Raw genomic sequence first — 12,899 nt, forward strand, 5'->3', positions numbered from 1 at the left:
CTTTGACCGTGCGCTGGTTTGCCCTATTCGATTCCATGAATACGGGTTGTAGGCGAGCGTGTGGGCGTTCCGCGCACTTGCCTCCTGTACTTCCCCCGTGACACCCATATTTTCACACGTTGTTCCCCATTCCGAGTGTTACGCCCCGTGTTCCGCCTACCTTTGTGATGTGCGCCGCGCTATGTGCGATTTCGCAGTGGCCGTGGCGCACTCTGTTGGATGACCTGTGCGCCGCCGTGCGCGGCGCACATTTTTAGCGCACATCCGATGTTTTTCTCGCGCACTGACTTCCATGAATCACTGTGCGCTGGTTTTCCTGCGATTTTCGCACTTGCACTGCGATTTTTGCACTTTTCCTGCGATTCGCACGTTTTGGCACCTCTGCGCGGGAATTTTCGGTGCACATTAATTCCATGAATCAACCCCTTAATTTGTACTCCGCCGTGCAATGGGAGTTTTAATGGCAACAGGACCAAATCATTTCTTACAAAATTTGAAATTGAAAATTAGTAGACAAAGCACATACCTGCGGTGCTCAATCAAAACTCTTGTAGGACGAAATCCTATCCTAGCCTGCGCATTTTAAAAGTAACTCAAAGGTGTTAAGGGTATTGTTTTTGACTTGAAAAGTGCAGACATTTTCAAGTTCAATGAAAAGGTATTTGGATAATCTTCACAGTCCCAGGGAATGTCTCCCTTCCCCAGATTTCTCTCCACAAAAACAAAAGCTCAGAAGAATAACCAAGTTCTTTATAGCCCAAGAGGATAACCCCCTCCTCTTTGTATTGCAATCGACTCCAGGGGAAATGACCAACTTCCCCAGGTCTTTTCCACATTCAATGCAATTCACAACCCCAAGGGCCTGAATCTTCCTTGGGATTCTCTTTTCAAAATTACCACAGATGCAGTTTAAATTCCTACGGGCATGAATCTTCTTGGAATTTTCTTTTCAAGGTATCACAACTTGGGTGTAGGTCTCATACTCACAAAAACACCTAGTATACTCTACTGCCAGGTTTTCTCATATAGTTCCTTTACACAAACACATGGTATACTCTCCTGCTAGGGACTCTCATATGTATTTTATGCAAAATCCTAAGGGCATGAGTCTTCCTTGGGATTTCTCTTTTCACACACATTTAAATAAAGGCCCTAGACTCGCAAGACACCTGCTATACTCCCCTTCCAGGTTATTTTCTAAAGTTTCTTATGTTTGAGAATCCCAAATCTGTGATTTGCCTAGTATACCCTCCTGCCAGGACATTCACATTCAGCTCTTCACTTTGGGTTCTGGTCCCAGACTTGCACAGTTTGTAAGGCCTGAGCCTTTTCCATATTCTTCCCATGTATTGGGTCCACAACCCTCTGCTTGTCAGTTTGTGGCTTTCTTTCCACTTTTGAAAGCCTTTCACTGGGCTCACTGGTATGCTGTGGTCGCTTCGGTGTGCTTTGCGCTGCTCGTCTGCTGCTGCTCACCAACAGATGGGTGGAGCATCCTGCTCCCTATTCATCGCTTGTCTGATTCCAGGTGTCCTCTGACAGCGTTGCGCTGTCGCGGGCCCCATGTTGCCTGACCTCCAGTTCTCCAGCATACAAAGGGTATTGCTAGTCAAATCTTGTAATGCTGTCTGTTACAGAGTTTTGAAGCAAGCTTTCAACAAGTTGTGTGGGTTGTTAAAGGGTGGTATCACAATATACCATTAAGGCATGAGGAATGGAGGGGATATCCCTAAATGGGAAAGCGGGATACCATGTCTCACCTAATGATGTTGTATCATCCCTCTGAGGGTCACTACCCCCATGTAGTCCTGCCTCAAATAGCCACCCCAGGGGTCAGGATCAGGTAGTGGCTGCCGTCCCCAGGTCATATGGGGAGAGGCTATCCCCAGGAGAGGAGTAATGACATCATCAGATTTATCACAATGGTCAGCATCTCTTCAGTCTTATGTGTTTATCCAATCGAAATGTGTACCATGCAGCACCAGGGAGCCTACTGGCATATGTTGGCCCTTTGGGCAGAGACTGGAGTTGCCTTCATAGTGCTCCTGTCAACCATACTTAGGGCTAACGGAGAAGAGCACTCTGCATTACAATGTCTTAACTCCTTCATAATGAGAATTGAGGCAATACCTCATTGTCCAATATGAATGTGCTGCCACTGGGTAACACTGAGAATGAGGGTCAGTTTATGTAGATAAAAAGAAAATGTCAAAGGTGATCTATAGCAACAGTCATCACCTATGTAAACCCCAACCAGATTTCGAGGTGAAGAGATAATGCAGATATAATTGTGACATGATATAATTGAGGATGATTTAGATTCTATTGCAGCATACTGTATGTGAGTACAAAGATGCATAGTCGCTAAAACGCCTACTCAGTCCTCAAACTTGTACAAAACAAGAGCAATCTCAATCATGAAGGTGAAACAGGCACATGTTAGAGATATACCTCCTTCACCTTTTGTGGTAACATGGGCTGAGGGCAGGCTATAATACTCGCAAGAGGGGAGTAAATGTGAAACAGTGCCAACCAAGTCAGCAAAATGCAACAGTACAAAATAAACAAATGTTCAATAAAGGTTCTATACAAATATACAATAACACACCATATGCCAAAATAACTAAAATAGAACAACACTACACAAAACCCACCCCTTTGGAAAGAACACAGAACAGAAAAATGCACTCTGGACAATGAAACTATCTGTAAACGGATATGTCTTGTATGAAAAAAAAGGATCAACGGTAACGTAACCAATCTCTATGGCCAAAGTTGGATTGGGGAAAGTTAGGAGTCAAGAAAACCTTCTTGCTGTTCCTGGCAGTTCATCAGCGTTGAACCAAGCTTCTTGGTTCTTTTTGAGTGCTACAAAGCTCAAGAGCGTGCCAAAAGCAACACTGGAGGGTCCTGGTGGTCTGAACACAGAAATGAAACGCATCTCAAAGCAGTTAAACAGTGAAAAACAGGGACACTGGCTGAACTAGCTCTCAGGTTTCTGTGAGTCCCAATAAATGGGGAATGCAGACAAACTCCACGAGATAGCTGGCAGAGAGGCAGGTTTTGCTCCTGCAGCAGTTCACGCCCAAGGGTTGGTTAGGGAGCAGAGCTTGTCTCTACCTGGAAGCACCTGCCTTCATCTCACAAATGAAGGGCACTGAAAATGACTGCTCTCCCAGCAGGGTCCAAATGAATACTTCTTAAGTTTTGAAGTACAAAGATGAATCAAAGAAGGAGTGGGAACCCCCCCCTTATATTGGCAAAGGATTACAGGTAAATGTACAAAAGCAAGCCTACTTTAAGGAGTCAAATCCCAGACTTTGTCACCAGTGGTCTTTGCCTTTTTACATCACACACAAAGTGCTTTGTGCTTAACGAGGTCAGAGAGGCAGGAAGGAAAGATAAGTACACAGCGAGAAACAAGATGATAGAAGCTTTCCCCAAGTGTCCTGATGTCCCCCTGTCTACACTAGCCCCTTTACCTTCCCTTGCCCATAGCATAAAAAGCCCTTTGGTATGAAATTTTCACCAAACATGCGGCAGGAGTGGGGTCTTGGGTCAGAAAGCGTGCTTTTGTGTGTTTGGTGGAAATCCGACCAGTACATTTCTTGCAAAGAACTGAAATGTACAGCCCAAAAAATGTGTGATATCTGGGTCTGCTCCGCGGACCCATTTCCCTGTTCCCTCCATGGACAGAAGTGTCATTGCCTCATGGTACGGCATGCTGTCAGAGAAAGTTTGGACACTGCCGGTGGTTGGCTGGAGGGAAGCATGGTGTGCGTAAAATTTTTGGGGGGAAAGCTGCCATGATGTATCGGAGGACAGTGTGGCGGCAGACTGGTCAGGAAAATGTACCGTACGTAATGTGTTGGCGGTAATATGGGAGGGACCAGGTGGGGGAGTGAGAAGTGGTTCATGTGACATATGTAGGTGAGTACTTGTGTGGTGATTGGAGGCAGCTGTCGTAACTGCCCCATAGCTTCTAGCGTGACCTGTTTGCGGCAATGTCTTTTCATGGTGAGTGGTGGCAGGTTAATCACAGCAGGGGAGTGAATTACATATGACGTAGGTTGGGTGGGAGCGCGGGTGGATGTGCGCTGCGGATGGAATGCGGTAGTTGGGCACATGGTGGCATGCATGGGTGAATGAAGGCATTGTGGGTCAGTGGAAGGATTACAATATTGGGTGCATGGGCGAAGGCCGTAGCCCGTAGTCAGTAGGGTGTAGGGCATGCACTGAAGAGCGTAGCGCTGCAACGAAACCCACCGCAGAAACACATGTTTCACTCTGCATTCGGTACAGGGCGGTGCTTGCATAGTGCAGTGTGTGCAGATTGCTTGCAGTAGGGCCACTGTTGCAAACAGAATATGAGAAGGTTGGCAGTGACACAGTAGTTTGTGAATGGAAGTGGATACGCCCATAGTAAGTGAAAGAAAGTGCACAGGATTGCAGGAGATAGTGTTTTCTTTGTACATTATGTTAACTGTTGCAGTTTGTTGCTGCATAGCTGCATGGTGGTGCGCAGGTTGAGTAGGAGTGCTGGTGGCAGTCGTGTATATGGATGGTGGTAGTTGGTCACATGGTGACATGCATGGTGGCATTACGTTGCTGTGGGTGTATTGAAGGCCTATGCTGTGTGCAGATTTGTTGAAGTAGGCCCAATGTTGTGAACATGTTGTGGTTAGTGACACAATAAATTGTGAATGGCTGTGGGTAGGGGTGGTGGAGGCTGTGGTGTGTTTGTGGATTCTGGTAATTGCATCCTGTTTTCATGAATGGGTGTTTTATGGTGTGGGGGAGTTGGGGTGAAGTACCACTACCTACAAACGTTATGTTTGGGCATAATGGTAGCTCCCCACATGGGCATTATGTTAACTGTTGCAATTTGTTGCTGCATAGCACTATAGCGGTGTACAGGTTGGGTAGGAGTGCTGCTGGCAGTGGTGTGTATGTGGATTGTCGTAGTTGCTGACATGGTGACATGCCTGGTGGCAGTACGTTGCTGTGGGTGTGTTCAAGGCCTAGACTATTGGGTACATGGCCAGAGGCCGTAGGCCATAGGCCATGCACTCAAGAGCCTAGGCCTTGAGAACACCCATGGCAGTAATGCATTTTTGAATGTGCATCAGTTAGAGGGTGGTGACATGTAAGGTATGGTTGGGTAGCACATTTCGGCCATTATAGGCAAGGGTTGCTAACAGAATGCGGGTAGGTTGGCTGTGGCACAATACGGTGGGGAAAATGTACCGTATGGAATGTGTGGGCTGTAAGGGAGGGACCGGGTGGGAGAGTGAGAAGTGGTTCATGTGACATATGTAGGCAAGTAACTAATGGAGAATGAGATCTGTGGGATCGGTCCCGTTGGTGCGCTAGTGACCACGCTAGATTAGAACCCAAACTATATGTGGATCTATAGACCATGGCAGCAAGATAATACCTCCCCCTCAAACTTCCCACAAAGTTTGTGCTAGTAAGATAAATTGTAGATTAGATTGTCGGGGGAGTGTCTTGCGCTCAAAGTCAGTACTTTCAAAAGGAAAATCGATAGACACTGCAAAAGTCCAAATCTTGTAAAATGTGGTGTTTATTATCCAATGAAGAAAAATAGCCGACACGTGTTTCGACCCCTGGTCGTTGTCAAGGCTGTGGATATTATAATTGATACATGTCATCATTGATAATAATATAAGTGACATTCAAAATATTAACATTGAAACATAAAGATATGGGTGTAACAAAACACATTAAGTTGGATAAATCATACCATATTGCATCATACGTCATATCAGGGTTGGACAGTTGGAATCAGTGCAGGATTCAAATTCAATGTCAAAGAATATATAGAAAAAAGAAAAGAATTGAATTAAGCAATTTGGCAATTTTTATAACTTCCAATTTTGTTAATATGTACTATTACATAGTCTTAAGAAGATAACCAAAGCTATAGAAATAAACAGTTTTTGGAGGTATTTGTGAGATATTATGAAACACAGTGTCCAATATAGACAAAGTAACAAGATTATACAATCAATTTATGTATGTCATGAGTATAATGTATTAATACAAGATCCTACTCACCCTGAGATTAAACTGACACCAATAATGGTTACTGAATTATAAATTTCTCATAAGGCCGCATTGGCATCAAGAATTGCTTCCAAGAGAGTAGATTATTGATACATCTGTAATGAGGAAAATTGTGTGTCATGGTTTCTAATGGTCTGTGGACGGTAAGATTACAGGTGACTCCTGATATGGGAACTCTTACCTTAGTGTGAAATGGTAGTTTAAAAGAATTCACGTTTCATGGAGCCATTTCTGGTATGTATATTGTTAAATGGCCTGTGAAAAATGTTACATAATTTCAAACGAGTAAATAATGTATTAAGTGGAGAATACCTACTTCTTAATTGCAACCCATTAGATAAGAATTATGCTTGTTACCAATGCACATGTTATCTCATAGCTAAGGTTAAAATGTAAGATTATGGTCTAGATTGATAAACCCAATTTGGATAATAATAAAGTCTTGGTGCATCCGGTGGTTTAAATGGCACCATATAATCCCAAACACATACATATCTCTTGTGCCCCTTAAAATCCATGACTGATACCATGTGGCCCCCATGCACACACATGTAAAATGTCTATATAGCAGAAAAATATGACCTTAATTAAATGGAAAATTCCTTGCACAATCCATGTTAGTGAACGCCTGTCGGCTCCTGAACTGATAATGGGCCCGCGTTCGCGGTAAAACCGCTATTCAAAATGGCACCAGCTATGTGATGACGTCACGCGTAAGTGTAACGCGTGACGTCATCAATGTAAATATATGACGCGCATGTTATCCCGATTAGTATGAAATTGTAAGCATACCCATATAACGAGAGAAACGAATACTTGTGGTATTAGTAAACCAAAAAGTGCATTCTGAAATGGAATTGTGATATAATGTATAAATACCAATATACCAATTAATGTTAATAACTGTCCATTATGGTTTAAAAACACCTGTTTGTTGTCTGTTATTGGTGGATCATTAAAATAATGCTATAATTAAAGTATGACGTTTGTCTTGAAAGAAATTACAAATAAATGAGATGTCACTGCTGTAATAACTGCTGCAATGACATATTAAGTGATTGTTAATGTGGTTTGGGATACAGGATAAGGACTGTGCTCACAGCTCGAAAAGAGCAGAAACAATTTTATTGTGTATTGGGGTGAAAGTGTTGTTTAAGAAAATTGGGGTTTCGATGTGGATGGGATTATAGGGATGATGCCCAGAAAGGTCTAGATACGGGTTACTGTGGAGAAATGATCTCACGGCCTCTTAAAGTCCATGCATTGTTTCAGATCCTAATTAAAGAAACACATGCATTTCATGATCACAATTCAAACCCACTAGGGTACATCTTAAAAAACATATTAATTTACACTCTTGTTGCCTCAACTTCAGCTTAACATTGCCTCCTCTTTTACCTAACTTAGCCTTCATTAGACCAATAAAACGGATATCATTACTATTACTCATTTGGTGACATTCTCGCCAATGAATGGCCAACAGTGATTTGGGATCATTGTTTCTCAAACTTGATAGATGTTCCCTGAACCGGACCCTCAATTGTCTAATGGTACTCCCTACGTACAGTTTGCCACAAACACATATAATGGCATATACAACATTAGTCGTTCTGCAATTGATGAATTGATTGATTTTAACCACGTTGCCATTCATGTCTGTGAAAGATTGACAGTTGCTATGTGCATACTGGCAAAAATTGCAGTTTCCACACTTAAAGAAACCCACATTTTGCTTCAACCAATTTCCACCTGAGTCATCCACTTTGGTTTGTAGAAAGGAAGGGCTGAGTTTTTGATTGATGGTGTTAGCTCGTGTATAAGTAAACTTGGGTTTCTCGGAAAGATAGGGAATCAAATCATTGTCCAATTTAAGAATGTTCCAATGTTTCTCTATCTAAGAGGCCATGAGATAATTTCTCCACAGTAACCCATTACTAGACCTTTCTGGGCATCATCTCTATAATCCCATCCACATCGAAACCCCAATTTTCTTAAACAACACTTTCACCCCAATACACGATAAAATTGTTTCTGCTCTTTTCGAGCTGTGAGCACAGTCCTTATCCTGTATCCCAAACTACATTAACAATCACTTAATATGTCATTGCAGCAGTTATTACAGAGTGACATTTCATTTATTTGTAATTTCTTTCAAGACAAACGCCATACTTTAATTATATCATTATTTTAATGATCCACCAATAACAGACAACAAACAGGTGTTTTTAAACCGTAATGGACAGTTATTAACATTAATTGGTATATTGGTATTTATACATTATATCACAATTCCATTTCAGAATGCACTTTTTGGTTTACTAATACCACAAGTATTCGTTACAATTTCATACTAATCGCGCTAACATGCGCGTCATATATTTACATTGATGACGTCACGCGTTACGCTTACGCGTGACGTCATCAAGTAGCTGGCGCCATTTTGAATAGCGGTTTTACCGCGATCGCGGGTCCATTATCAGTTCAGGAGCCGAAAGGCGTTCACTAACATGGATTGTGCAAGGAATTTTCCATTTAATTAATTAAGGTAATATTTTTCTGCTATATATACATTTTACATGTGTGTGCATGGGGGCCACATGGTATCAGTCATGGATTTTAAGGGGCACAAGAATATGTATGTGTTTGGGATTATATGGTGCCATTTAAACCACGGGATGCACCAAGACTTTATTATTATCCAAATTGGGTTTATCAATCTAGACCATAATTTTACATTTTAACCTTAGCTATGAGATAATATGTGCATTGGTAACAACCATAATTCTTATCTAATGGGTTGCACTTAAGAAGTAGGTATTCTCCACTTAATACATTATTTACTCATTTGAAATTATGTAACATTTTTCACAGGCCATTTAACAATATACATACCAGAAATGGCTCCATGAAACATGAATTCTTTTAAACTACCATTTCACACTAAAGTAAGAGTTCCCCATATCAGGAGTCACCTGTGATCTTACCGTCCACAGACCGTTAGAGACCATGACACACAATTTTCCTCATTACAGATGTATCAATAATCTACTCTCTTGGAAGCAATTCTTGATGCCAATGCGGCCTTATGAGAAATTTATAATTCAGTAACCATTATTGGTGTCAGTTTAATCTCAGGGTGAGTAGGATCTTGTATTAATACATTATACTCATGACATACATAAATTGATTGTATAATCTTGTTACTTTGTCTATATTGGACACTGTGTTTCATAATATCTCACAAATACCTCCAAAAACTGTTTATTTCTATAGCTTTGGTTATCTTCTTAAGACTATGTAATAGTACATATTAACACAATTGGAAGTTATAAAAAAATGCCAAATTGCTTAATTCAATTCTTTTCTTTTTTCTATATATTCTTTGACATTGAATTTGAATCCTGCACTGATTCCAACTGTCCAACCCTGGTATGACATATGATGCAATATGGTATGATTTATCCAACTTAATGTGTTTGGTTATACCCATATCTTTATGTGTCAATGTTAATATTTTGAATGTCACTTATATATTATTATCAATGATGACATGTATCAATTATAATATCCACAGCCTTGACAACGACCAGGGGTCGAAACACGTGTCGGCTGTTTTTCTTCATTGGATGATAAACACCACATCTTACAAGATTTGGACTTTTGCAATGTCTATCTAAAACGATTTTCCTTTTGAAAGGACTGACTTTGAGCGCAAGACACTCCCCGACAATCTAATCTACAATTTATGTAGGAAAGTACCTTGTGTGGTGATTGGAGGCAGCAAAGTGCGGTGGGTCTGTGGAAGGATTACACTATTGGGTGCATAGGCGAAGGCCTAGTCAGTAGGGTGTAGGGCATGCACTCAAGAGAGTAGCGCTGCAACATCCCCACCGCAGGAATGCATGTTTCACTCTGCATTCCATGCAGGTTGGTACTTGCATAGTGCAGTGTGTGCAGATTGCTTGCAGTAGGGCCACTGTTGCAAACAGAATGTGGGTAGGTTGGCAGTGACACAGTAGTTTGTCAATGGAAGTGGATACGCCCATAGTAAGTGAAGGAAAGTGCACAGGATTGCAGGAGATAGTGTTTTCTTTGTACATTATGTTAACTGTTGCAATTTGTTGCTGCATAGCTGCATGGTGGTGCGCAGGTTGGGTATGAGTGCTGGTGGCAGTCGTGTGTATGTGGATGGTGGTAGTTGGTGACATGGTGACATGCATGGTGGCATTACGTTGCTGTGGGTGTGTTGAAGGCCTATGCTGTGTGCAGATTTGTTGAAGTAAGCCCAATGTTGTGAACATGTTGTGGTTAGTGACACAATAAATTGTGAATGGCTGTGGGTAGGGGTGGTGGAGGCTGTGGTGTGTTTGTGGATTCTGGTAATTGCAACCTGTTTTCATGAATGGGTGCTTTATGGTGTGGGGGAGTTGGGGTGAAGTACTGCTACCTACGTACATTATGTTTGGGCATAATGGTAGCTCCCCACATGGGCCTTATGTTAACTGTTGCAATTGGTTGCTGCATAGCACTATTGAGGTGTACAGGTTGGGTAGGAGTACTGGTGGCAGTGGTGTGTATGTGGATTGTCGTAGTTGCTGACATGGTGACATGCATGGTGGCAGTACGTTGCTGTGTTCAAGACCTAGACTATTGGGTGCATGGCAGAAGGCCGTAGGCCGGAGGACACTCACAGAAGTAAGGCATTTTTGAATGTGCATCAGTTAGAAGGTGGTGACATGTAAGGAATGGTTGTGGAGCACATTTCAGCTGTTATAGGCCAGTGTTGCAAACAGAATGTGGGTAGGTTGCCAGTGGCACAATAGTTTGTGAATGGCAGTGGGTACACCCATAGTATGTGATTGAAAGTGCACAGTGATGCAGGAGAGAGTGTTTTGTTTTTACATTACGTTAACTGTTGCAATTTGTTTCTGCATAGCTCCATGGCGGTGCTCTGTGGTTGGAGATGCTGCAGTTAAAAGTCAAGCAGTGTGGGCACTGGGTGCAGTGTTTGCATACTGTCAGTATGGTAGAGGGTATGGTTGAAGGGAAGCTTATATGTGCTTGAATAGTGTGCTGTGTGTACAATGCTTGCAGTATGGGCAATGTTGTTCACATTTTGTGGTTAAGGTGGCAGTGAAACAATACCTTCTGAGTGGAATTGGGTAAGACAATAGTATGTGAATGAAAGGGCATAGGGGTGCCAGAGACAGTGTAATGTTTATACATTATGGTAACTGTTGCATGTAATGCTGTGCATACCCATTGCAGTGTGGAGGTTAGTTAGGAGTGCTGGTGCCAGTGGTGCGTATCTGCATAGTGGTAGATACTGACATGCATGATTGCATTACGGTGCAGTGAATGTGTGCAAGGAGCACACCCACCGGAGCAATGCAGGTTTGACAGTGCATGAAGCACAGGGTGGTGATCTTTGGAGAATGGGTGTGGAGCACATTGTCGATGTGCTATAGCACCCCAATGAGTTGCAAAGCGTGTATTGGGCATTTCATGGTTGTGCTGATAGTTGCAACATGCTACAGTATTTGGTGTGCGGCAGGAGATGGTGTAGTGAGCAGTTGTGCAGTGTGGCCACAGGGTGCTGTATGTACATAATGTGAGTATGGAAGTGGGTATGGTTGAAGTGCAGCTTATATGTGGTTGGTTACTCTGCTGTGTGCAGATTAAGTGAAGTAGGCCCAATATTGTGAAGCTGTTGTGCATAGGTTGCCAGTGACACAGTACTTTGTGAATGGCAGTGCGCAGGGGTGGTGCAGGCTGTGGTATGTTTGTGGATTCTGCAAAGTGTGACACGTTTTCATGAATGGGTGTTTCATGGTGTGGGAGGAGTTGGGTAGAAGTGTTGCTACGTATGTTACATTTGTGCATAATGTTAGGTGCCCACATGGTATGTTGCTTGGATGTATAGTGTTGTGGTGGGTGTGGAAAGTGCTGCAATGTTGTGTGCATGGCCAAAGGTGTGCTGGGTACATCTTAGGATGTTTGTGGATGCTGCAATTGGGCATTCTTTAGTTTCTGGTGGAGGGGCTTTGCAGAGAAACGGAATGTGTGCTGAGAGTATTTAACAGTAAATATGGAGTGGTGTATAGAAATGAAAGAGTGCAGTGCAGAGGTATTGTATGTAATTGTTGCATGCATGTTAGAAAATTTGACAGCACCCAATGGGGGAGTGCTGCAAAAAGTGACTGTGCAAAGGGATGAAGTATTGTCTGAGCTGTACTGGGCCGTGGCCCTCACTGTAGATGGGAAAGCGTATTTGCACATCCTGCCATTATGAGCAGGGTGGGAAGGGAAATGGAATTGTGGGAAGTAGGCAATTAGGAGTTTAGGTCGTGGGTAACAGGAAGGGGCTGTACCATTTTGTCCCAATACTGTGTCATGAGGGTGGTCGAGATGGAGAGACGCACAGTGCTTATCGTCTGTGATACCTTTGTGCGCCATCGGCTCAGGTGTTGTGTGCAAAGAGGCATTGCTGGTAATTTTGGGTTGGAAGGAGTGGACACTTTCTGGGCCTCTCAGGGTGACTGCAGTTGGCAGGATGGTTTGCCTTTGCAGATATGTGGCATCCGTCACCAACGTTGACTTTGTCGTGGTGAACTATGGAATTCTACATTGGGGTCACCTGAAGAGGTTGCTGACCACAGTGATGCATATTTTTCCTACTACAAAGCTTGTTTTCACATGCATCACACCAATAGGATTATGGGTCCATGACTGTGTAATTTGTCCCCAGCCAGAGGTCGGAAGGTGTGCTATAAACAGAATTATGTGTGCGTTTATGCAGACTGCTGGCATGT

This window comes from Ambystoma mexicanum, chromosome 7p (assembly GCF_040938575.1).
Source record: "Ambystoma mexicanum isolate Mex_15411 chromosome 7p, UKY_AmexF1_1, whole genome shotgun sequence".
Classification (NCBI taxonomy): Eukaryota; Metazoa; Chordata; class Amphibia; order Caudata; family Ambystomatidae; genus Ambystoma; species Ambystoma mexicanum.